Genomic DNA, 25,349 nt, shown 5'->3' with positions numbered 1-25,349 from the left:
TACTATATTTTTGAGAAGGGATTTTTTTTCAAGTCTAGGGAAGGTGTGTGATTTATTGTATTGGTCCTTCTGAGGTTTGTGAAGATTGGCTGAAAGGTTTCATCCTCACAAAAAAGTGTAATGAACTACCTGGTTTGCTTCAGATGCCAAAGGAAAAGCAATGCTGCAGGATACTTAAACTAAAATAGAATTAAAAGTGCTGCCAGGCCTAACAAAATGGAGATTTACCATAAGTCTAGATAGCTACATTGAGGCTTAGACATTTATTTCTCTGTATGTAAAAATAGTAAATGTTAAGACATCTAATTTATAACTTTCCATGTGCTAACTTTTTCTTGCAATTTAATCTTCTCTACATTAATGCATTAATTCTATAATGAAGTACCATTTGAGCCTTGAGTACATACGTGACCTAATTAATGTTGTCTATAATGTTTTTCTTGTGCTGATGCTTTTTTGAGGATCACTGCAACTATTCAAACATATTTGCTTCTAAGTGAGGATAGATTATTTAATATGGAGATGTTAAAAAAATTTTAGAATATGTTTTCCCTTGTCCTTGCAAATGTTACAATTGATTACTTATATGATAAATATTCGATGTTCTGATTCCTCTGACTGAATTTTAGGTTTATTGATAAGATTAACTATTAACAGGACAAAGATAATAACAGTAAGGTCAGCTGGTCTCTGATTCCACAACTGTTAGTGACACATGGCCTACAGTGGTGCAAATACAAGATACATTTTGTTAAGCTTTGGGAGATGTAATTTGTTTTTTCATTCATTTCCACCATCATGAGTAAAGATGGTGATTTATTTTAACTCAGATCACACCTATCTGAATAATGATTGTGTTCTCAGACCTTTAACCAGGAGCAGAAGGTAGTCAAAGCTCAACAATTGTAAATAGCATCTGCTCCAGAATGTATGCAAAATCTAAATGCAACACTTTCTTCAAATAAAACACATTCTCCTTAACCAAGAGGAGATTTCCTTCATTGTGATGTTTAGTCATAATATTTTTGTGGTGTTTTTCCAAAATCTAGAGCTGTGCAAGTACAGTATTTAGATATATATAATGTATGCTTTTCTTGATTATGGGTCACTGCAGAATTTTATCTAAAGTGTGCTGTGTACTGTTTTCTTCCCAAAATACTGTGGTACAACACCTGATCCTGACTGCTCAGATTCTGGGGCTTCTGAGGTAGCTGATGTTAGTGAAATGATTAGTACAAACATTAGTGTTTTTTTTTTGTTTGTTTTTTTTTTTTTTTTTTTTTTTTTTTTTTAGGCTCTTACCTGAGGATCAAAATCTTAACCATTTCAGTAAATGAAAGAATAATACAATCAAAATAAATGAATTACTTTTATTGACATTTTTTGTTAGACTCCTGAACATATTTAAGTGCTCTCAAAAGTTTATTTCTGAAGTTAGTTTCAGTAGTGCAAAGTATTTTAAATTTCTAATTATAACAAAATCAGTATAGAATTCATGTGTGATCTGTCAATGAGATGACATCCATTATATCTTTAAATGTATTTTGAACACAAGGCAATTAATCCTGGAAAAAAATGTTTTCTTGCTTCAATGATATACTATTAGATAGGGAACTTCCTGTGAAATGTCTATCAACTTTCAGAAAATATGAAACACTTTAGATAAAATTCTGCAGTAATCCTGAAGAAATTCGATTATCTTTTTTTTTTTTTTTGGCTGGAAGTATTGTATAAATCTTATCCTTGCCCCTGAAAATGGTAAATTCTTCTTGCATATGCTTCAGCTGTATAATCCCTGCCTATGCAGCATTTGATATTACCAACACATGCAGCCATCAAGAATAGTAGAGATTGAAAGCATAATGTATTCTCAACAATACATTAATATATTTAAAGAATTTTATTTCAACATATTTTATTGATTTGAAATAGTAGATCTAATAGAAATACATCAAAAATTCTGAAAGGATGTGGATAGTCCATTTTCAAAAGAGCAATTTTCACCTTATGTTAGTTAAAAAGTTCAATGTCATCATTTGTTGGTATAAGACCATAAACTAGATTATACCACCTGTGACTTCCTGACAGGTGTCTGTGTTACCTCACAAACATACTACCACACTTTCCATTTTGGGAAATGTATTCTGGATCAGATATGAGAGAGAAGCAGCAGAGCGTAGGATACTATGACAGCACGGGTCTAGCTTAGACTTTTGTAGGAAGAATAACTCTATCTGCAGCACATGATTACCGTTGAGTTCTCCTTCTGCTGTCATATCTTGCCATCACCATTTACTACTTTCTCTTTCTTTCTCTGTCTTTCCCAGAAAAATTACTTAGTGAAACTGAAGACTTACAACTGACTACGTCTGATTATATTTAAAAAATACAACCCAAACTGAGGTATTTGGTCACCACTGTTCACACACTTGTAGGATTACTTTCTGTTGTTGGTGACTGTTTTTATCATGACATTAAGACTGAATTTACTGCCCATACAGACAATAACCCTGCAAACATGGCCTGGGAAATAGCCAGAAGGCATCCCACAAAGTGCGTGAAGCTCTGTGTTTGTGTTTGGTGGTGTAGACACCACCTGGGAGACACTTCAGAGCAGGCTGCCACATGGGCAGGAGGCACACTGTGATCACAACTCCTCTGAAGACTGCTCACTAGAGGAATTACAGACATCACCAGAAAGAGTTGGCACTGCTCAGATGTCTAGCTTTTTTTTTTTTCCTCTTTGGGCTACGTATCCCTCCCCTTCTCTTATCCTTTTACCTACAGCTATGAAGGCATCTATAAATATTTTAAATATTTATCTAAATATTTTAAATGTTTTTGTAAGTATTGTAAATATTTTAAATCTGTAAATATCTGTAAATATTTTAAAATTTGATCTTAATGTATCAAAGGGGAAGGTTTCATAACTACCTATAGGCACAATGGGAACTGAATTTTTAGGCACCTGAATGCCTCTAAAAATCTGGCCCTTGGGCATTTTTTAATAGAAAGTTGGCTACTTTTCTGTATATATATTGCACCGCAGGGTTCTAAGGTAATAATCCCTAATGCTCACTGACAAAAGGTAGTTTCCTGAATTAATGTTGCATATCTGGGCATTGTTCCAATGAAAATGTTGGCTAGATGTTACTCTGGCTAAAGATATTGAAAATGAATAGCTTCAGGCAGGCGGTACCAACTGGCTAGAACTTCTCTGCCCAAGGATCTGCTTTGTGCATGTTTTGATGGGGAAGAAAGATTAAAAGCGGCAACTGCTCCCAGAGTATGAAGAAAATGCAAAACAAAGGGAAAAAATATCTGCTGATTAAACAAATTTTAGTTTTACTTCCACATATGTGTGATAGTATTTTCAAATTTTTTTCTCTCGCACTGGATTTCATTCAAATCAAAATGGCACTAAGAACATTCATGCAAATACAGAATTAATACAGGAACAACTGTGATCTGGTCTTTTTTTTTTTTTTTTTTTAATTGTAACTGTAATCGGTTTGACACTTCTTAAGACACTTGAATATATTTTAAAAAGAATCTGCATTTAAAATGCACCTCCATTAGGTGAAGGGTTGGCCTCTGCAAGACATTCTTCATTACTCTTTGTCTTTGGACAGGCCTTTTGGGGATACTTTTCCTGGGCAACAAGAACTAGAAATAATCCAAACTTATAAAGCAAATGAGGGCAAAGAACTTCTCTGTGCTCAAGTTTTCAAGGTTATTTTTTTTCCATATACAGTGGAGAATGAGGTATCTTTAAACTTCATGTTTGCTGGGAACATTCAGTCCCAGGTAGTAGATTAAGCAGATGTAGCACTCCCTTTTGTGCATGTTGTGTGTATGTAGGTGCCTCAGCACCTACATGAGTGTGTTTCTACATGAGTGTCTACTGTGAGTGTCTTTCTAAATGTACCAAAATACCTGTTAATGTAGGCACATTTTTTTGTACTTTCTCCTTCATTGGATATGCCAAGTAGCACAGTAGTATCTGAACATACCATAAAATTTCATGTATTTATTTTCCTATACAAGTGTTCAGAGATGAAGAAACTGGTAAAAAATTAATGTGGAAACATATTTGTGCATGTAAGTCTGCATGTTTGTGTCATTTTATATATACACACATATATATTACGTGATATCTATGGTTTTATTTTAGTGATATTTATGGCTCTGGTTGGTTAAGTGGAGCTGGATCTTTTTTTTGATAATACAGCTACCTGACACAGAGCACCTTATGTCCATATTCCTTTAAAATGCTGACATCAGAAAAACAAAGGCTGCTCCCAAATTGAAAATTAGTGAGGGCAAGAAACCTTTCCTGACTCCTGAGCTGAGAGTCTGGAAGTTTTTTGTTTTTTTTTTTTTTTTTTTTTTTTTTTTTTTTTTTTTTTTGACAATAGTAGGAGCCATTACGAAAACTCACTATTAGAAATTACTGAATTTCCATGTCTAGGAATTTTTTTCTGACAGATTTGATTTAATACTGTGCTTTTTACCAAAGAAATTGTTGAAACGGTTGAGCTACTCTACTTGAGTGTGCTCACAGCCATGTAGAAAGTGTGTGAACGTGTACTAAACTCTGTCCTGTGTGACATCTCCAAGCTGTAGGTAATTCATCCTTTCCCTTACAACTGTCATTTGACATTTCTGGTGGTAGAACATACCTCTCTTTTGTGTATGTGTAAAGAAGACATCAAAAAAGAAGGTGATGGGGAAAATAATTTAAAAATCCTCTTTGGATGGGGTGCCTGTTCTGTTTTAGCATGTTTGGCCCTGAATGGGTTAAAAATTCTTCACTCCTGAACCAGCCTTCCCATTAACAAACTAAGAGGAAGAAACAAGTATGTAATGAAAAATACTTTGATGGAAATATTCAGAAATGAAGTCCAGTAACGCATGTAATAGCATTAGGTGGCTGTAGGTTTGTGGGACATATTGATTAGGTAATAGCAATAAAAAGAAAAATCAGGATGTTGCAGACAGACTGTGATATCTCAGCCAGAGAGGCTGTGATCCATCACTGATCTGTGAGATCCTGAGAAGGAGGACATAGTATACTAATAAATCCACAGGGAGGAAAAAGTTCTCATCTGCTGACACTAATTTTAGAGCTCTCTTTATGTAAATTTATGATGGAGAAAACACAACATTCTGAGCAGAAAGGCTGGCTGTGTGAATCACAGAGTGATTCTGAGTAATGGTTCTTATTAAAATTAAAAATGGCATTTTTTAATATTAGAATTTCTGAAATAATATTTCAACTTTTCTGAATTTTAGAAACAAGAAATAGCAACTATTTCTGGGTACCCTGGACAGATTTTAGTATTTCATGGCAACCCCCTTTATTCTATAGAAGACAGCTATATATTCATGGTGCTGCAAGTTCTTGGGCTAGTTGATTAATTAAGATTACAGAAGCTGTTCTCTCCATTTATGATTTCTTTCTGCAGGATTTTTTGGCCAGAATATACAGAATATATCTGGGACTTAAATTATATCATCGTGAATGCATTCAGGAACTGATCTTCAGAGGTAGCCAATAAGCTGAAATAGGGGTGGCTAACCTTCCTTCCAGGCTGCTCATCAGAACCTTCCTGTGCTTGAGAGCTTTGAGATTCATGCCCATGTCTTGGATTGATTAGGAAAAATGGGTCTTTCAGTGTATTTGAAAGGTTGGAGGGTGCTAGATGTTCCTTGAAGTTCCACAGATGTTATACTAAGGCAGAAATGTCCTTCACAGGAGTAGCTGACTTGTGCCCTCTACAGCCAAGGATCTTGATTATTCCCAGCATGGTCTCACTGCTATGCCCATATCTGCCATAGAGGTGTGACACTTCCTGAAAATAAAATGAGAGTCAAAGGATTGGTGAAATGTGAGAGAACTTACTGATCTTCTACCTGAAACTATAGGTGGAAGTCATTTTTTTTTTTTTTGGTATTTTTCCACTTCAGAATTTTACACAGTACAGTATAGTATACTCTGTGGAAAATTCAAAGTTCACAGCAACTCTGTGAACATTACTATGGCTAAACATGCGCTGGACAACTTTGACCAATGGCTTTGTAAAATACAAACTTAGAATGCATGCTTAAAGGTTGGTTCCTACAGTGGATGTGATTACAGGAATAAGCTTGGTTTGAATTCTCCTTTGACCTATAGAAAAAGTAGTGACGTTATTCATGATTTGAAAAAGCTGCCACCCTATTTCTGCTGCCAGAGTGCTCTGCAATCACAGCCTAACAGAAGACAAGCAGCCTTATTTAGGGAACTTGTATGTAAAAGCTGCATAACTTGCTGTGGGCCATTTCACCACTCCAGTGGAAATAAATCTTAAAGGTACAGACAAGTGATTTTTAAACATGGTTTGCATAAGGAATTTTTGTTGCATCTTATATTTAACATCTCTATTGGGAAACTTGACTGATTATTTGTGTACCTATGCTTTAGAAAACTGATCCTGTCTTCATTACCCAAGCCATCAGTCCACAGACAAAGGGGAGAAGAAAGAAACAAATGACTACATTGACACCCAGATCTTCCCTGTTTTATCTTGACAGGGTTTCATTTATACGATGGTGCATTTTTCCCTTGCAGCTATTGCCTCCTGTTACTCTTTATGGTAATTGAAGCTGGGCCCAAAAGACCTTAGAGGCTTGTATCTTCTCCTCACATGAGTGACACTTCAGTGATAAACTTGAACTTAAAGTTACTGACGCGTAACTGAGGGTTCATTTGATAGCTAGTGGTTTTCAGCAGCACTGCAGGGCTTCAGGGGCTCAGCGTGAGCGAGATTGTTAATGTCCTGTGAGGAAAAACAATAACACATTTCATTAATGCGTTGATGTGTGAAGCATCCATTAGTGCACTGGAGGTATTAATGACGTTATGCTTTAAACTGACATGTGGGGCATGACAGGAATTGCAAGGTCTGATGAGAACAGATGACAAGATAAGCAAATATTTGAACGGCTTCATTTGCCTGCAGGTCAAACCATGGTGTAGGGGAAATGAGAAAGCTAAAACCTGGGAGAGATTAGTGTTTTCCTAGCATGGACTGAACTGTAGGAAAGCTGAAGAAAGATTGTTTACTAAGTAAATAGAGCAGTCAGTAAGGGCAATAAATATGTAAAAGGCACAAACGTAATTATTACTGAGCCTCAGTCAGTAATTTTAATTTAATTTGAGCTAGACTGTTAAAGTCACAGCACAATTCAAATATATATACAGACAAATATTTTGCTTGTATGATTAATCTTTTTACTTTTCAGTTAATTACCCTCTTTCTGCCTGTTGGAAAGGTGTAAAATACATAGCCAAATTTTCTGCTGACTAAGTCAACAAGATGTTGTACTTTGAGCCAGATTTTATTATTATTATTATTATTATTATTATTATTATTATTATTATTATTATTATTTTAATGAACTAGACTGTCTGCAGGTCAGCAGAAGGTGTAAGAGTTGATTAGATTATTTTTCCTTCTCAGAAGGTCTGATTGTCATGCATGGTGTTTATGTTGTAAGGTTTCAACTAGCCATAAATTAGCAGATAAATACCTGTTCCTGTGTTTTGGACCACTGTCAGACTGCTATAGGAGGCTCACAGTGCAAAGTATTTGACAGATGCAACTCAGCCATTAGTTGACAGTAGTGCACATCTTAATGCCATCTAGCATAATTTAACATGAATGATCTGACATGCTTGGCAGCTTCTTGAGGAAGGGGAAGGAAAAGGCTACTCTTGCTCACTCTGATTCAGAATGACTTTGTATAACCACACTTTTTCTTTTCAGAGGCAGTGGCACTCACTAGCAGGCTAATGCAATGAGATTGTGCATTATGAATATTGTGCTGCTGTGCTGCTGTGAACAACCAAAGCCAACAGCTTTTGCATTGTCAATCCTTTAGGATTCATGAATAAAAAATGGCACAGTTCACTTATGTATTTTCAACTCACTTTCATCAAATACCTGAACACTTATCTAAACCTCATTATTCTCTGGTTTTCCTTGTTTAGTCCACTGCGGTGATTTCTTGTCCAGACTTTTTCCATGTACGTCAGCCTTGCAACAATTACAAAATTAAGCAAGCACCTTAATGATATTTTTCACATTGAAATTTGGGAAAAGTTGCTAAAAAATTTCCATTCCAACTGTTGTCACAAATATTCAATATTTGAGCTGAGGTTTTCCGTTCATAGATTGTCCCTGAAGTTTTTCTTATATTTTCAAGGAATAATATGAAACTCAACCCCTTCAATCACTTGGAATCACCAGAATTATCCCCTTTGAGTGCACAGTTGCCAATATTTAAAAATAATGCCAAGGTTGATGTGTTTTCCTTTTTAATAAGCTGCAGAGCTTTGTGTACAGTTTGCTGGGTTTTATGCTTGTCTGCACAGCAGGATGTGTGAGTGAGCATATTAACGGACTCTATGCTAGTTTTCTCACACTGGCAAGTCAAATTTGCCCCCCCCTTCTCTGTTTCCTTTCCCCTTCCCCTTCCCCTTCCCCTTCCCCTTTCCCTTCCCCTTCCTCTTCCCCTTCTCCTTCCTCTTCTCCCTTCCCTTCCTCCCCCTTCCCTTTTTTTTTTTTTTTTTCCAGATTGGCATTAATGATAGAAATCACCAATTGAAAAGAGAGTGAGAGAGAAAGAAAGAAAGAAAGAAAGAAAGAAAGAAAGAAAGAAAGAAAGAAAGAAAGAAAGAAAGAAAGAAAGAAAGAAAGAAAGAAAAATCTTCTAGGCTTACTCACAATATTAACTTAATGTATTTGTTTCTCCTTTTAAGGGTTTGTCTGTATGTCTTGGCCTAAGCTCACCACACAATTTATTTTTATATGATTTCCAGTCTGCTTTACAAATGGAAATGATTTTGATAAACTGTTGAACTTTTGGATGCTTGTTTGAACTGAGCCTCCAAGCCTTCAGTGGCTTTCCTGTTTCTAATTAGCTTCTCTGATGTTGATGATGATGAAGGGTGGTGTATGATGTTGATGCTGAACAGTAAACAGTGAAGACAAGAGCCTAATATGAGAACAAATTATCCCATGGCAATAAAGTGACACTATCGTATTTTCTACAGAAAATTTGATCTTTTTGACAAGGACATATCTAGGGGTAAATGACAAAATGTCATGTCTGTCTTTTGCCTTTCATGTAGAAAATGACTGACCACTTTTTCTTCTCATAGCATGCCTTATCTAAGAGAAGGTATTGGAAGGCCATCTGAAAATCTGAGGGGTAGTAAACCCGTATGCTAACCAAATCTAACAAGCTGGACAGACATGCATATTGTACTCTACATTTTATTCACAGGGACACTTGACTTTCAGTGCAAAATAAGATATAGATACTTTTTTAATTTTTTTTTTTTTATTCCTGTATAACTATAATAAGTCCAATGCACAAAACTTTCTTAAAGGGTGTGGGTGTCTAATGATCAATTAGTCCAACCTCAGGGATATGAGTTTGTACTTCAAGATAATAATGAGGTAAAATTTATCCTTTTTATGAGATGGTATCCATATTGAACTCCAGATTTTTGATCTTATAGTGTTCTAGTATTCCTCTGTATGAAGTACTGCTTCAGAGGTGAAATCTGATTTGGGAAGAACCTCTATAGTGTCAAAAGTTGTGGTAGAGTGAGAAGTTTAAGTCTTGGCATTCTACTTGTGATAAATGTTCTAATAGTGTAAGTTTTCTACTTAATCATTTCCAAAATGTTTTCCCCATGTTCATCATAAATATTCAGGAAATACTATGCAAATACACCTTAGCTCTAATTGTGGGTCTCTCCCGTGTGGCAGTTTTTAAAACATTTTACTTCAGTCTTCATATTTTGATTGTTCTGTTAGAACAGGCAAGTTTGTATTATCTTCTCTTACAGTTAGAGTTCATAAGCTGCTGCATGTATCTTCTCAGAGAACTTTTGGAAACTGCGAAAGGAATACTGTGAGTCTTACTGAGTAACAGGCAATCTGCAGTGTAAATCTCTTCCTTGGAGCTGAACATTAGAAATCAAGATGTTTTAATGTCTGACACAAACTTTCATATAAACATCTCTCTTACTGTTATTATGTCATATCCAAATCTATGGCAATAATTGGAATTCTTACTATAAACTGAAACTAAACTAACAGCATTAAAAGTTTTTATTGGTAATCAATAATTCCAGGTACAATAAACTTAAAAAACCTTCAGGATATTTTATACATTAATGCCTAAGCAAGTAAAAAATAAAAAAATAAAATGCCTACCACTCTGTAAAACTGTCTATATCTTAAAAGGAGAAGGACAAGAGAGCAGTTCGGAGAAGAATTTATTGAAACTTATGCAGAAGAAACCCTTGATATAACTTTATTTTAATATTTATTTATTTATTTATTTATTTATTCAGATCAGCTTGATTCTTTCTGATGTAATGAAATGTTTTAAAAGTTTAAATGGTAGAAATGATATCTGTATGGATTGGAATTACAAAGACTTTTCCTGCACTATAGGCAGCATATATTTCTGTGAGATCAGTATTTCATTCTGATTCTATTTGGAAATGTGTGAATAATATATGAGGATCAAACTTAGCTTTGCTACTGATTTTGCAAAATAAACCAAAGAAAGAGGAGACTAATGAAGCGATGATACAGCCAGGCCATTTTTGTTTGGACCAGTATGATTAAGAGAAAGTGTCTGAAGCATAGTCCAAACAGAGTATGAAGAGTTTAAAACTGGTGAAAGGAGAAAGATCTGAGGAACTAGGCAAATGTGTCAGATGAGCAAATGATTGTTTAATGGACGACATTTGCAATTTTACTGCATTAGACTAGAATTAAAGGATTTTCTTGTTGTGTTGTGTACTGTGTCTTTCACAGAACTTGCCTAGCAGTAAAATGGCAGTTTTTCTGAATATCGTGCTCAGATACCTTCTAGGACAAGTGAGTAGTTTTGAAATCTCTGGAAAGATATAATTTCTGTGATTATGCCTGCTGTACTATAGTATATTTTTACTGACAAACAAAATAATAAATCAGTAATTCGTGGCATATTTCATTTAGATGCTAATTGCAGTTCTAGCTCATTATTGATATTAATGATCCAGGAACTCTAACTGCTAAGGGATGAACGATGCTGAAATCATGGTTCATAAGCTTGCAACTTTTTAAATAGGTTCAAATGAGAATTAGAATATGCATAAAAACTGGGAGCTAGAAAGAGCGGGAGACTTTTAATGCTGTTGAATCTATTCATTTTATTGAAAACCAGACACGTTAACGTGGATGGGTGTTTTGCCTAGTAGCAAAGCAGCATACCTGGCCTTGGCACTAGGTGTCAGTCTTGGAGCTGGTAGTGCAGGTAAACGAAGCAGAGAGGAGTGAGCTCTGTGTGATGGAACTCTTGAACTTTGCAACATCCTTTCCTTTCTTCCTTCCTTCCTTCCTCCCTTCCTTCCTCCCTCCCTCCCTCCCTCCCTCCCTCCCTCCCTCCCTTCCTTCCTTCCTTCCTTCCTTCCTTCCTTCCTTCCTTCCTTCCTTCCTTCCTTCCTCCCTCCCTCCCTCCCTCCCTCCCTCCCTCCTTCTCTCCCTTCCTTCCTTCCTTCCTTCCTTCCTTCCTTCCTTCCTTCCTTCCTTCCTTCCTTCCTTCCTTCCTTCCTTCCTTCCTTCCTTCCTTCCTTCCTTCCTTCCTTCCTTCCTTCCTTCCTTCCTTCCTTCCTTCCTTCCTTCCTTCCTTCCTTCCTTCCTTCCTTCCTTCCTTCCTTCCCTCTTAATTGACCAAGCAAAATTAATTTTTGTATGTCATTTGCTAATTTGTTAGCATGAATACAACTGTCTTCACAGACTGTGTAAAAATGTGTAGGTACTTTAAAAGTAGAAAACATGATTTAATTCTAGCATTCATGACTGGACCCATTAGAAGTTCACATAGCAAAATATTGATCAGGATTCCAATTTAAATTTGTCCCATATTTAAAAGTGCTAAATCAGAGAAGCTCAACTAAAGTTACCTCTTATTTTCAAAAAGGAGGTAAAAAAAGGACATTTTCAATGTCCTTTTTGCTAAGTCTGGTAATGATTATAGCTGTCACCTGACTGAAGTGTATTTATGAATATTCTTCACTTTACTATGATCCATGGCTGTAATTCAGACACACACCTACATCCAACATTTTTATAGAATTTTAATGTCTAATTTTGTAACTAACATGTGTTGTTTATGTGGTTCTGTTGAAGTCCTTATCTGATGTTAAACAGAAGGGAAGTTTTTTGGTCGTCATGACCAACGCATAATTCTTGACTGAAAGCTCTCAGGAGGTGGGGAGGGAGCTGTACAATGAAAACTGTGAAAACATTTACAGTGTTTTAAAATATATATGTTTAAAGGAGTGCTCTAAACCTTAGGAACCCAGGGGAATTCACTGTTATTTTTCCTGAGAATTGTGTCCTCCAGATCTTCTCTTGACTTTAAAGGGGAAATGCAGACAATGATTATCTGTTCTGGAGCTCTCATCTCTAACATGAAAACCTTGGTTCTCTGACTTCATGCTAGAAAAACACACTATATAAATTCTGTTTAAACATATTAAAAAAAATATTTTCTGCTCTTTCTATAGTATGCACACCTATTGATTTTAAAATTAACATTAATATATACATAATTGGAGCTTAGTTTATGGGCAGAACTTCCTCTTATGAAGACCTGCTTGACATTTGTTATCCTACTCATGAAAATAAATAGCAAATTTGCAAACTAACAAATAAATACATTATACAGCTTCACATAGTGACTCAAATCTATTAGTCTGATAATACAGTTAGAAAAGAAGATTGAAGATCAGTCAGGTGTTCTCAAATCTCATCCTTCCTCTAGATCTCCTATTTCTCAATGCTCAAATTTCTTGTTACAGAGACAGAATAACAATGATTTAGAGAGCCTGTCATTTCTTAATCTGATAACTTTCCTAAGACTTCTTTGTTCCTGCACTTGAATTCTGTTAGATAAGACTGTTTCTTTAAAGTACCAATGAAGTCACCTGAGAAGATAGCAACAGTCTTAAAAATGCTTGAAGTACTCAAACTTTTTGAGAACATGGTGTGCTTATATGTTTACCTGCTAAAGTGTATTGGGAAGAAGCTTTTCAATTTAAAATTTGTTGGAATCTCAGCCAAGAAGATGTGGTGGTGACAGTGAAACCACTGTTGTGTTGGTGGGAGATCAGACTTCTGCTCATAAATTAGAGAGAGTCACAGGAAACATTATTTTTCATAATGATGGGGGAAAAAAAGTGTGAAAATGCTCTGTGAACTTAATATAATAGATTTCTAAACTGCTCTGAGGGGAAAGAAGGAAGTGGGCTTGTCTGATATTCAAGGCAAGTTATGCTTTGACTGCACTGTGTCACCAGTGTGAAAAAATATTCCCCTAGGTGTAGATTGTTGGCTTAATGAAGCTGTCCTGCTAATTTGCAACAATTTTAACCATGCAAAATGAACCTACCCTATATTTGGATTGGTAGTTGAGAACACACTACTTTCTTTGATATGTCTGGGTTTGAGGCTTATGTTTCCCATTTGAAAAAAGCAATGTTCCTATTTTCTGCAGTCACTGAGACACCTTATTTCCTCAGCAAACAAGAAGGGTAACGATATGTTACAGAGACTAAGGAGTTATTTTTTTTTTTTCCATCTATTTGTTCTTTTCTCCTATTACTTTGGAAATAGATTTTTGTTGTTGTTGTTTTTTAATAGAAAATGTAATATAGAAGTTTACCTGAATTTATAACTTAGAGGTAGAGCTTTTATTCTGAGGAGAGGCACAAGAGAGGTCAACTATAGATATATATGAGAGATGAAATTACTTAACTGTCATCACAGAATCACAGAATCATCTCGGTTAGAAGAAACCTCCAAGATCACCTAGTCCAACCTCTGACTTAACAATAACAAGTCATCCACTAAATTATATCACTAAGCTCTACATCTAAACACCTTTTAAAGACCTCCAGGGATGGTGACTCAACCACTTCCCTGGGCAGCCCATTCCAATGCCTAACAACCCTCTCGGTAAAGAAGTTCTTCCTAATATTCAAACTAAACCTCCCCTGGCACAACTATAGCCCATTCCCCCTCATCCTACCACCAGGCACATGGGAGAATAGACCAATCCCCACCTTGCTACAGCCTCCTTTAAGGTACTTATAAAGATTGATAAGGTCACCCCTGAGCTTCCTCTTCTCCAGACTGAACAACCCCAGCTCCCTCAGCCACTCCTCATAAGACTTGTTCTCCAGACCCCTCACCAGCTTTGTTGCCCTTCTCTGGACAAGCTAGAGCACCTCATTGTCCTTCTTGTAGCAAGAACAGAGGAGAAACTGTAGGAAAACAGTAGACAAATATAAGAAAGATAAAAGTTTATATAACTGACATCAGCAAGCAGATGAGCATACATCAAGACTGAGGTGGACTGAAGGAAGCATGCAAAGACACAGAATGTATGAGGTAGGACCTTTACAGAATCATGCGATATAATATCTTAATGATAGCATAAGAAGCTGAATTGAGGTACATTTTTGATTTCACCACAACGGGAGGATGACTGATGAGAAGATTTTTAGAATATTGTAACTGAGAAGTGAAAAAATTTAACATTTTTGCAGATATATAGGAGAAAGGAAAATAAATGATGGAATCCAAGATGACCATCAGATTTCGGCTCTGTATAATGAGGGCAGTTGAAAACATTGCTATCTGTTCTTGTGTTTAAGTGTGTATCACTCCCTAGAACGGTGCTTGACCTAGTCATTGTGAAGTAATTTCTCTCTTCTGCATTCTAACCTTGTTTTTTTTTTTTCTTTTTTTTTTTGTCTTTTTTTTTTTTCCTTTTTTTTTTTTTTTTTTTTTTCTGTATTTGCCTATATGTTTATGTAGTCATACAGCTATGCAGATCTATATCTACGGTGACACCTAAAAGTGGTTGATGTAGTTAACTTAAAACAAAATAAGTATTACCTTTAAAACAAAAAGTTATTTGAACTGAGTTTTAATTATTCCTCTCTTCCTCCCCATTCTGTGGCCTGTTTTTTGTATTGTTAAGTAGGCTTGTGCTGAGAGTTGACATTAGATGATCAGTCAATAAACATTATTTTTTGTTGCTGTCTTGTTTTGTTTGGGTGCCCTATGAAGAGATGCACCAGCCAGATATCTGAGTTGGTGAGGAGTGAGACACTGAACAGAAGATCATGAGAACACCATTTTCCCTAGGACTGTGTGGGCCTCCATCTGAGATTTGCAGGTACAGAGAAAGGGTGACTGGAGAGAGAAGCAGGAGGAGACATAAGAGCAGAGACCAGGAGAAAGGCACAGTGTGGAAGCAGGAGAGATGTGAGGGTGCTGCTTAGAACTTGATAAGCCTGTGTACACCCTTGTGCACACCATACAACTGTTTGATATCTTCGTTATACTGTTCAGATATATTCTGAGAATGCAAGAGAACTCATAAAGAGGTTATCTTTCACTGATGGTTTCCTGATAAGTTAAGATTTTTGTCCCCATTTCAAGAAATGAACTTGATAGTTGCTTCCAACTATCCAACTACTCCACCTGGGTAACTCGATAGTTACCCAGGTCTGTTCCAATTTACCTTTTGGGGAAAACATGCCAAAACATGCCTCCATAAAATAGCTAAAAAAAAAAAAAAAAAAAAAAAGCTTTGAAACCAGTAAGATTCTGAAGAGAAATATTTATTTATTTATTTATTTATTTATTTATTTATTTATTTATTAATACAATTGGCTTTTATAAAAACTTCTATGTAGTGAAACTTCAGTTTTGAAAGCTCAGTGAAAACAGCAGTTACTTAATTCCATTACGATTTGCAATGAAAATAGTGAATCCTTTGTTTGCCTGAAAGGTTGGTAAAACTCACTGAACCCAGATATAAATTTAATTTCCTATTTAGTTCAATCTGGGAGGGCTTTCTGTGGTGGTGGAAATTTATGGTAGAAATATTGTGATGTGTCTATGAGAACTTGATGTAAGTAGCTTTTCCTGTTTCATTAAAAAGCCATGTCAGATATGTGGAAGATCCATTTAGTAGTAGCACCCTGTACCCCTTGTGAAAAATACAGCTGCTTTGTTTCTCTAGCATGAAATAACCAGTTTGAGAGCAAAATAATTCAACTCCCATAAGAGGAGGACCTGAACCTGTTTTTGTCTTTTTTTTTTTTTTTTTTCACTGTGCCAGGTGGTATGGCCACCTGCAACACTACAAATGAATCGAACATTGGTTTTGGTTTTGATTTGAACTTGGGTGATGGCTGAGGGATCTCTGACCATAAAACCTAAAAATGGTAGTAGCAGGTGGAGTACAATGCAGCCATGCAACTGAAAATGTCCTTTCTCTGCCAGATAAATGATGTTCGTTTGTAGGACAAGTACATGGAGAGAGTAAAAGTGATGAATTTCTGTCCTGCCTTGTCCAACTCTGTGGACTGTCTGTAGAAAAAATACAGGACAGTTCTTGGGATATAAAGACAATTGGAATAAAATTTACAGGAATTCTTTATTTGAGATGGCTGTATTTTAGTAATAATTTCATATCTGCTAATTACTGAGAGGAAAAATTCATTGTCAAATGTTTATAATACTTTTTATTATTTTATTTTATTTTATTTTATTTTATTTTATTTTATTTTATTTTATTTTATTTTATTTTATTTTATTTTATTTTATTTTATTTTATTTTATTTTATTTTATTTTATTTTATTGTTTGTTATTGGATTTAAAATGTATGGTACTAAAATTAGATATAAGGATTAATTTTACAGAAGCTAACAGATCAGGGCAATGAACACAGACAGAATGAACATTGTTATGAAGATTTCATAGATCTTCTGTAAAAGAGGCCATTGCACATCCAGTGGCAAACTGCTATAGAACATTGAACTTCTGAATCCAGATGGTGTTTGTGGTACTTCATTTTGTGTTTATGGACTCTTCCTGGTGGAGGTCTATTCTATTTTATAACCATAATGAACAGTGCTATAACAAAGTATGGAGTGACCAAATATTAGAAATGGAGGTTGTGTCCGTGGTACTCTGACAAACTATTCTGGTAAAATGTTAAGAATTTCCAAACATATATATATATATAGCACATACTTATGTGCATATATATATATATTTTTTTTTTCTTTTTCTTCTGAAGGTGGGAAAACAGTGGAGGAAGAAAAGATAAAGCTTTAAGATTTTAATCTATCTTGTTTTTTTTCTGTTTAAGTTAGAGTTCTTGAAGAGTTCAGGTGAAATCACAGCCTTCTGTTGCAAGAGGAAACACCATCTGTTGAGGCATTCTGTAAGCAATATAACGTCTCTCCAGAGATAGTTTAGCATTCAATTCACAGAGAAAGGTGGCAGGGACTTGTAAACAAAAGGAGACAACTGAAGCAGTGAAGAATGGGCTGTGCTCTAAAGATTCAATATGTTTCTTTATAGCTGAAAAATCCTGTAATGCTATAAAAGCCTGGCAGAGCTCTCTGATGTATTAATTGTGGCTTTTTTTCACCCAACTTTACTATTCAGAAGCCAAAATGTAATGCCAAAAGATATATATATATATATATTTCTCCACAGTTTCCACAGCTTCAAAGCTTTGAGTTCATATGAATCTGGCCCAAACAATGTAGCAAATATTTGTTTAATCAAAGGGAGAAAAAGCTTCTAATTGCAGCTCATCAGTAATTAAGTAGGCCGTGTGTGCTTAGGATGGAATAGTTATTGGCAGTTAATGCATATCCAGTTATGGTGTCACTTGGAATGAACAACAGCTTTGACAGACAAATGGCTAGTATAAAAACTTTTCACCTTTACAGCTTCTTATAAAATATTTCAAAGGAGACCATGAGCATTGTAGTGGCAGGAGATGAGATTGAATAGAGACTTTCCTGAAAAAATAGAGGGACTTTTCCTAGAAAATTTCCTGTGTTGTTTTGAATGAAATCAAAGTATAAAAATTATAAAATCCAGATCTTTAGAGTGTCACTTTAATGGTCTTGTCTTTAAATAAAACAAGTACCAAAGATAAGGTACTACATGTTTAAAGCAGAAGGATAGAGAGTTTACAGGTTCTTGATCAAACAGAAGGGCCAGGTCTTCAGCAGCTCTAGGATCTATTTTATAAAATATTTTAAAATATCTAAACCCTGTTTAATCATTATCTCATGTAAAGCTGTTTGTAGTATTCAGGAAATTTAAGTGTCTTCCTTAAAATGGCAGTTCCCCTTAATCTCATCCATCAGGAAAATATAGTTGAGTGATGTCCATTTGTGGTGATACAAACATGTATTTTGTGTTCTGAACTTGTACTGGGTCTGGCTGGGATGGAGCTAACTTTCTCTGCAGCAGTCTGTACAGTGCTGTGCTCTGCATTTGTAGCTAGAACAGCAGTGGTATCACACCAGTGTTGTGTCTGCTGCTGAGCAATACTGGCACAGCATCAGGACTTCCTCTAACCCCCCTAGAGCCTGCAGGCAGGGGGTGGGCAAGAGTGATGACCAAAGCAGCTGACCTAAATCAACCAAAAGGATATCCCATAACATGTGTTGTCATACTCAGCAATAAAAGGTGGAAAAAGGAAGAAGAGTGATAAGGTGGGTTCTTGTTGTGAAAACATCTGTCCTCCTGAACAACAGTTATGTGTGTTGAGGCGCTGCTTCAAGGATGTGGTCAAGCATCACTTGTTGTTGGGAAGTAGAGTAATTTCTTCCCTCTGCATTTCCACGTGGCCTTTTTTTTTTTTTTTCTTTTTTCTTTTTTTCCCTTTTTCCCTTTAGTTCAATTATTTAATTAATATTAAATATCCCTTAATAATTACTTTTCCTTTAACTAAATTATCCTTATCTCAACCCATGAGTTATTTCTTTCCTTTTCTTCTTCCCCTCCTCTTCTGAGGAGGGGGAGTGAGAGTATGGTTATGGTGGAGTTCAGCTGCCTAGCAAGGTAAAACCACCACAGAACTCTGTTTTTCATGTACTGTTCAACCTTAAACATTTAGATTATGTTAGACTTGTGTATATGAAAGAATATACACAGGAAGAATATAAAAATATTTATATTCTATAAAAAAATTCAGAATATGAACGAATATACACAGGAAGAGCAAAGAGAAATAAAATTAATATATTTGTTAATTCCTTTTCATCTGAAGACAGTTATGTCATATTAGGTGTAAAAATATCTTCATAGTTACGCTGCAAAGTACTGGACACTAAGAAGTCATTACTAAAAGCAGTTACTTTTACTAAAAAGCATTTGAGAGGGAAATGAATAATCTTTGAGTAGTTGTAGAAAGTCTTATTTTGTAAGTATGAGTCTCAGACTTAACCCCACAGGTTTTAACCTCACAGAAGTTGTTTAGCATTGCTTTTGGTCAGTTCTCTAGTTATACATTAACCCTATGAACTGCAGCATCCTGGACTCCTACTGGGATGTGCAATAAACTAATTAAGACTAAAATGTCTTTGGGGAATTGCATACAGCATCTTCTTAATCCACTTCTAACTTGGTTTTGCAATTGTCCATACAGAAACCTGTTTGGTCTCTACCTAGGTATTGTCCTGATAATGGGTTTAGGTTTAGGAATTAGATTGGTTTAGGCTTTTTAGGCTTGAGATTTCTAATGTTCGTTCTACCCTGCTCTCTTTAGTCCAGCAATGTGTCTGGCCTGCCATCTGGAATGACATCCTGGCACTTATTAACTAAGAGGAATTTGGTCTTTGTTGGATTTTCCACCCTAAGACTGTATAATCAAGGAACCTGCTGATTGCTGTTAAAATGTCCTTTCCCCTTAGGTGTATGTCTCTTGCTTTCACAGCTTCAATTTTTTATTATATTTTAATTTTTTACTTTTTTACTTCTTTTTTTTTTTTTTTTTTTTTTTTTTTCCTGTTGAAGAATTACTTTGATATGAAAAGGACACTTTCAACAAAGACTCTAACCTAATATTATATGAAAATGTCACCCACTATTGTTTCAAATAACCCCTTGTCTTGTCTAGCTTAAGGAGATTTCTTCCTCAGATTGTCTACCTTGTGTATGTTGCTTTAGAAGGAATCTCTGCAGCCTTAGGCATTTTTCTAACTCAAAATTATTTAAATGAAGCTTTACAATTAATAATTACTTTATCTAAAAGAAAGAGAATTATTTTTTTCTTTTAAAATAAAAGCTTTAAAATGAGCAACAAACTGAAAAGAAAACAAACCACCACAAAAATAAAAAAAAATGAACCACAACACCAACAAACAAACAAACAAACAAAAACAACAAAACAACACTGAAAAGCACTAAAAAATTCCAGAAGTGGTGTTTCTTGATGACATAAGTGACTTGCTGATCTCAGCTAAAGGTCTCTACATTTCCCCATTTCCCATCAACCTGATGGGCTTCTTGCTTACACTCATAGCAGTAAAATCAATCAAGTGAGAGCATTTCAGATAAGTTGTATTAGGAAATTCCTTTGAACAAAGATGAGATGAGAGCAAGTCTTTAATGTTGCATGTAAATTCTACTAATAAACATTCAACTACATTAACAGAGGCTACTCCTGTGGTTGCACGTGTTTGTGCTGACCTATGAGACTTTTCAGGAAGTCACAAGACTTCTCTAATAAGTCATCAATTTCTTAACCTCCGGCATCAAGAAGGACCAGAAAAAAAAACACATCTCCTGATAAGAATGGGGTCAGACTACCCTCAACAGACTTTATTGGTAGGCTTGCATAGATGTATGCATCTGTCTCTGAAGTCTTATTACTGGAACAAGGAAGTACAATACACTGAGGGTCATGTTGGGAGCTGATGTGACTTCTGATGCCCTTAGCATTTTTTCTTGAGATTGGCATGCAAAACATCTCATGTACTAGAGAATGACCGTGGCCACAATACCACATAAGGACACATGGCCATACTGTTAATGGTAGAAGAACAGCTCATAAAAGCAGAATAAGCATTTCTGTAGTTGGATCCATAAAAGTATCAGAACATGAAGTGGCAGCAACAGTACTTACAAATTTTCTGTGGGAATGGAAGAAAAAAACCACACTTGAATCATGGTGGTGTTGCATATTTAAAATGAATCACCACTTCTAAAAGACCCTTACATGTCACTTCTGTTTCATTTCTATTTTTTAGCTTGCTCCTGAAGATGGATCTTGTCAGAATTATGCTTTTTTCTCACATTTATTTAATTAGTATTATTGTTGAAAAATTGCAGGTGTTACTGTGATTTTTATATTTTTAAACAGTTTTGCAAGCAGGATACCAGAAATATGACTTTGCAGATAGTGAACAGAAATCCCTAGAGCACCAACAATTGGAAGTGCATGTTAGTTTCCCTATTACTTGATCAATGCTGTCACTAATGCAAATACATTCCCACAATGCACGGAGTGTCATTAATTTTATGTTGTTTACGTACTCTTGCCATAAGGTTAAGCAATTCCTACTATTAAGCTAGATGAAATTGCATTACCTTAATGAAATGCACTTTACTGATAAAGAAGAATGTCACTTTCACAAGTGGAAGTGCTGTTAGCAAATTTTTACGAGAGAATTCCCAAAATCATATCTTAATTGCTTGGACAGCTGTGTAGTTTACATAACGAGCAAACAATGCCAAGGTTTTTTATTTTCTTTGTCAGCTGTATTGGATGTTAGTATGCATGGTGGACCTTTTTTAGGCCTTTTATTACTTGATTGCAAATCATTCTTCATTGCTGCCCAAATTTATGGAAGGACATTGCTCCCTGAGGTGCCGTATCCTTTCAGGTCTGTAACTGAACATGACTGATGGCTCCAGTGTAACAGTTGCTTATTACGGCGCTCACTGAGCTATGATTGCTCCAATACTTTATGTTGGCAGATGTGTTTCCCTTGGAACAGCATCTCTGAGACAGAGGTCATTGATCAAACCCCCCTCTGGCTGTTCCATTATGTGCAAATTATTGCTAAAAGCAGAGAGACTGAGAAAGAGGGGGGTGTGCATGCATGTGCATGCTGTCTGCTCACTGCAGAATTGAGGGAAGGGAAAATCTAATGTAATGAATCAAAAAAAATAAAATAAAATAAAAAATCTGTCTAAACTGGAAAAAATGTTTTTAAAATGTGATCAAATGGAGGAGAAAGGAGGAAATTAAGATTATTTCAGTGGGGGGAAAATTGTATAATATGGTAACATTTTCTTTTTAACTGAGCAATACACAATATTTTTGTCTGTGATGTGTTGCTGATGTGCACTTTTAGTGCTGAGGTTAACAGAAAAAAGGTCAGTTGATAACCTAGGACACTTCTATTAACATTTCATAATACATGAGAGAACTTTTATTTATTGGAGAGGCCTTTGCTGTACAGCAGTAGAGAATGACTGAACAGTGCACCGACTCCAGGAAATCAGAACAGAGGTAAGAGTTGCTGAATTGGGCAAGTGGTTATCTTGAGTGTCTCCTAGACTGTTTGAGTGAGACAATGGACACATGTTCCTATAACCACTCTTTCTCATTGTCAATCCCCACAAAAATAAATAGTTTTTGGTGAAAGTGAATCACTGATTTTATTTCACAACCTCTTCTAGCTTTGTACCTATAAGAACTGCGGTTAACATAAAGGGAAAATATAAAGAAAAGAAAAAAAAATCAATTAATGCTATGTTCTACAATCTTTAGTTCAGTCTCCAGGATGTGTTCCATGAACTTCATCCATGGAGACAATGAAAATTTAACTAAACAAGGTCCCCAGATAATTGCTATAAGCCAGCCCTGCTTTGAATGGAGTTGCAAAGTCAAGATAGACTAAATGAGATCCAGAAGTCTTTTACATCTAAATTACTCTATTGTTCTCAAAGTCTTCTCGATGACTTTCTCCAGTAACTAATTGATTTACTGAACTTTACACCTTGTCAAAGCACAGTGTGATTTTGCAGCTTTTACAAAGGAGTATTTTTGATACTTTCCCTATCATTCACCAAGACCAAGTCAATTTTGGTATTTGGGCCTGGGCTTCTCCTCAGAAACATGACCAATCTATTGCTTGCTACTTGTTTCTATGTATCTTTCTAAAACATGTTTTTAACATTTTTTACAAGAAGGTGATCAGATGTTGGAAGAATTTTCTATAAATATTCTTCTGAATTCAACAACAAAGATTTGTTTTTATGGTCTCTTTCTTACTTTTAATCCCCCATTTATCCCATTCTCCCTCCAAACATCCCATCATCCAATCTTAAAATTTACTAGTTAAATAACAAAAGCTTTCTATAGCTAGCCTGTTTGAACTTTCAACCTCTCACTTTTCATGAAAAACTGCCTGGGTCAAATCTATACTTCGTGTAAATTAGGGTAGGCCCACTTAAAATGATTTAGTAGGATTTGGCCTACTGTAACTACAGTTTTAATAATCTTTAACTATCTTAAAGTAAGAAATTCCATTAAGGTCTTAATAAAGCCTCTTTATACCTTTTTATATTATTCCTTGGTAAAAAGTAAAGCTCCCATAAGACTGCTGAGGAATAGCATTCTCTCTATGGAGTCCTACATCCTACTTTTTTTTTTTTTCTTTCTTTTTTTCCTTTTTTTTTTTTTTTTTTTTTTCTAGAAACAGTTTGACAATAATCATGTTGGATACCAAGCAATTGCCATGTATTGACTGTCAGTTTAACCACATAAGCATGCTCTATCTGTTTGAGCTTTCTTTATAATATTAGAAAAATCTTTTCTCCTCTGACTCTGGCTAAAGAAATTAATCAAAACCAAGTCTATCAGAGAAATATAAAAATACTTGTGATTAATAAATATTTTTTCTCTCTCCTCTAGTCTTCATTTCTGTTAAGGGATTCAATTTTTAATTTAAAAGAAAATTAAAATGGTTTTAGTAGTCATTCAAGTTTATAAATTAAAAATCTGAAAGAAAATATTTCCTTACTCACAGTGAATGCATTTCCTTTGTCTATCACTTTTGCACATTCTCTCTTTTATGGTATACTAGAATTCAGGAACCTTCAAAAAATAACTCACAGCCTCATCTTTTAAAGGAAGAAAAAATGGAGTTATGATTTTATTTTTATTTATTTATTTGCAAGCAGGAAAATCTCTTCTTGATTTGCTCTTGACATTTTTATTTCCATACTAGTGATAAATTATATTTGATATTTGAAAAAAAGAAGAGCAGAGAGAGCTTTGCAAACACCCTTCCCTCAAACAGCTGTTGCTTTAGTTATGACTCTTGCCCAATGTGTGGATACCTGTTGTGTTTTTCATGGTCCAGGAAAAATTGCTGAACCATCACACCAGCATAGGCTGTTTTTGTCTCCTTGGGAGGTATTGTCATCTGATTGTTGAGAAATCTTTCCAATTTTTCCTTTATACTAATCCTGTTGATATTTACCTTTTGCTCATCACAGAATGTGATAAAAAATGTTTAATCCCTGTAATAGCTGTTTCCTGGGGTGAATAATAAAACTGTTTTATGTTCATTTCCATGAGTACAAGAAACCACAAATCTGTCAATTCTGAAATAGAATATTTGAACAGAAACAGTTTCAATTTAAAACTAAGTTATTTACCTAAATACTAAATCCTGTTTTCTCTCTATTTTTTTGACCCCAAATAAGATAAAATTATTGCTTCAGAAACAATATCACACATTTACGGCCTGGTTACATGTTGCTGCTGCACTGCATCTATTAGTCAATCACATACATGTATTTGCCTGTGCTAGTGGCATTGGTTGGTACCCATAAACATACAGCCTATGATCAGTCATTCCATGAAGCCATATTTCCTGCCTGAAACCAATTAAGTTTCTCCTACCATTCCTTTTATATATTTTAAACAGGCAGGTAATGACTGTGAGAAAATTATTTTTGCAGTACTTTCTGATGCAATATATGCACTCACAGTTGAAATGTGGAACTAGAGAATATCTGTAAGACTTGCATGCTATTTACCATTGTACATAATTTTATTTTCTATTCATCTGATGTTCTAAACAAGTTTTAGTAGCAATAATGTGAGCACACTTATGTCAGTGTGGAAGTAGGATCTTCTGTAGTTTTTGGAGATGAAGTATCTAGAATAACCAATAGGCTTATAGTCAAAGATGAATAGCATAATTTTTTTGTTCTAGAGTATGATTCTTGTAAAATTTCCTCTGGTACCCTCAAGTCCTTTTGTACTTTGTATTTAAGGTAGTCACAGTGCTTGAAACCCCTTGTCTTGTAAGAATTAATTAAATCTGTTCTTGAATGTAAGCTAATTTTAAACAAGGAGAACCTTAGATAGCAAACAAAGATGT

The sequence above is a fragment of the Aythya ferina genome (assembly GCF_964211825.1).
Source record: "Aythya ferina genome assembly, chromosome: Z".
NCBI classification, from domain to species: domain Eukaryota; kingdom Metazoa; phylum Chordata; class Aves; order Anseriformes; family Anatidae; genus Aythya; species Aythya ferina.
The sequence above is the reverse complement of the archived record's forward strand: the minus strand, read 5'-3'. Positions refer to the sequence as shown.